This window comes from Austrofundulus limnaeus, unplaced genomic scaffold (assembly GCF_001266775.1).
Source record: "Austrofundulus limnaeus strain Quisiro unplaced genomic scaffold, Austrofundulus_limnaeus-1.0 Scaffold229, whole genome shotgun sequence".
Lineage (NCBI taxonomy): Eukaryota > Metazoa > Chordata > Actinopteri > Cyprinodontiformes > Rivulidae > Austrofundulus > Austrofundulus limnaeus.
Genome location: NW_013952631.1, coordinates 638577 through 640983, shown reverse-complemented (window position 1 = coordinate 640983; position 2407 = coordinate 638577). Strand labels below are relative to the sequence as shown.

The following is a 2407-nucleotide window of genomic DNA, read 5'->3' as shown; positions in this document are numbered from 1 at the left end:
TTGTCATTTGTAATTATCAAAATTAAACGAAATAAACATTTGAAATATATGAGTTTGTATGTAATGTATGAATATAATATACAAGTTTCACTTTTTAAATGGAATTACTGAAATAATCTACTTTTTCATGATATTCTAATTTTATGACCAGCACCTGTATAGTATTTCATGTTGGGCTCAGACAAAATGGGATTTTATATTTCTGAAGCCTCATTCAGAAGACAGCTCAGTCTGTGACTGATGTGTGGTCTGTCCTCCCTGGGTCATTCAGAAAAAACACAAAGACTGCAAGGGGGGTAAAGTGAGCCCCTCTCTGATGCCCCTCTGGGCCCCTAAGTGAGGTAGTATCAGAGCCAGGCCCAAGCCGGGCAGACCGACTTGTAAAAAAGCAACCTGCGTTTCCACAGCTGAGAAAATAATGAGCTGATGACATTAGTGAACGACAGCAGGATTAATCAACAAACAGCTTTATTACCAAGGAAATATTAAAGATGACGCAGAACAGCAACTTTGTAGTTAGTTTAAAAATATTGAACCACAGGATCGCTAAAATGAGTTAATTCAGTTGGTTTTGTTTGATATGAGGCAGACGTCCGTCACATAATAAATACGTCACGGTCCATTTCAGCCAAGCTAAGATCTGCTCCACGCCTCTTGGTTCTGTTCTGCTGGGTTCATTTCTGAACACGTACGTGTGAGCGGACCTGGCTGGCTTCTCCTGTGATTTATAAATGACAACAGGACAGCAGGTTGTTAAAATCTGGTTGTCCGCAAGAATCTCAATAAAAATGTAATTTAGTTAGTAGGCTATATTGTTCTGTATCCAAAGTTGACTATATACAATTGTTCTCAGTCAGCAGGTTTCAGGAGCTGCTTGAGTAAAACTCCTCTTCATCATCATCTTTGAAATAGAGAGCAAAAATCAACATCCACAAGCTTTCTGCTTACAGGTCAAACATTTTAATTTAAATAGGAGTACACTGTCTATATGACCATATTAAAAGTTACAGTTTAGTGTTCTTAGGACTGAAGACTTTCTGAAGAAAGAGGTTTTTAAACATCTCTTCTATCATTTTCGTGTTTTCAACTGAGGAGCTTTGATAAATTTGTTTAAAAAAATTATAGCAGAGGGAAAAAATTGCATTGATCTTAATATCAGGTGTAAGGTCCGCTTGCACCTCCACCCCACCCGCGTGTGATTAATACAGTTTTTTTTTTGTGAAAATTACTGATTTTTGATGCTTGTTATATACGTAACCGTCTGAATGGGTTGACATGTGAACTCAAGTCCCGGGCAGGTCGGGACCATGGTGCATGTGGAGAGGTTCAGCTTCTGCAGTCGCTGCCGCTCAGTCAGGTGATCTATCGCTGTGTTGTGCTCATGAACACAGTGTTACGGTGGAAATGCTGCAAGGTGCTTTTAGAAATGTATATAAAATACGATGTAATCCTCAGTGGAAAATAGTCCAGGAAACGCTGAGGGCTTTCCCGGGAGGTGTTCACCTGAGCTGAGTGAAGCTGACCCCCCACKCACAGAGAAAGAAAAAGGCAGCGCTGTCAGTCAGACGGCACGACCCGCCCTGCTCTGTTCTGATTGGGTAAAACTTTGACTGTGGTTCTCTTTATTGGATGAAAGAAACGTCAGTTTAATCCCTAGACGGCTTTAACAAGGTTTATTTTTCTCTCGTTCATTTTTACAATGATGAACACCCGCGGTGGAAAACTTTAATCCAGGTCTTTTTTTCTTGGTTGTCCACTGGACAATCGGGAGGCGGGATCTGGTTGTCCGAAACGAAAATGTGTTGTCTCAGACAACCTAAACAATGATTGTGTCGAACCCTGTTTTACGCTGATTTAAAAAAAAAACTTCATTCTGAAGATGTGGCGGCTTTTATTTTGCCGTGGCAGAGCGCCACGATCAATTACATGTAGGGGAAACCCTGATATTGATGTTGCAGTCACATATTGTGATGTACACTTTTGTATTGTCCAGTGTTTTTCATTTATATATGACAGTCTCATTGAGTAAAATAATTACAATTGATTAATTTTGTATTTGTAAGTTTGAAAGGTCTTCGTTTTATGTGCTGTGGAAAAATCTAATAAGTCAGAAACCCCCTCAGTTTCATGGAAATTACAAATGTCATGAATTTTGGGGGTGACTGTACTGCATTAATGCAAAAACATCAGGGTGAAGAGAGATGAATTGAACTAATTGTTAACCAAAATAATTAGATTTGTCAGCTGCCAGAAAATCATTAATTGCAGCCCTGGTTGTGAGAATTGTTATCTGTGTAGTTATGGCCCAATAAAAACAGTGTGTCATAGGCTGATGTAACCTATAAGTTGTGATGTAACCTATAAGGTGTGTGTGTGTGTGTGTGTGTGTGTGTGTGTGTGTGTGTGT

General features: G+C 39.4%; 1 protein-coding gene across 1 annotated transcript in view; it reads left to right on the top strand.

Annotated features, from left to right (window-relative positions):
• Positions 1-2407, top strand: part of LOC106525494 (RING finger protein 17) — a gene marked incomplete at its 3' end in the record, with an annotated part of 58284 nt that overhangs the window by 47433 nt on the left and 8444 nt on the right.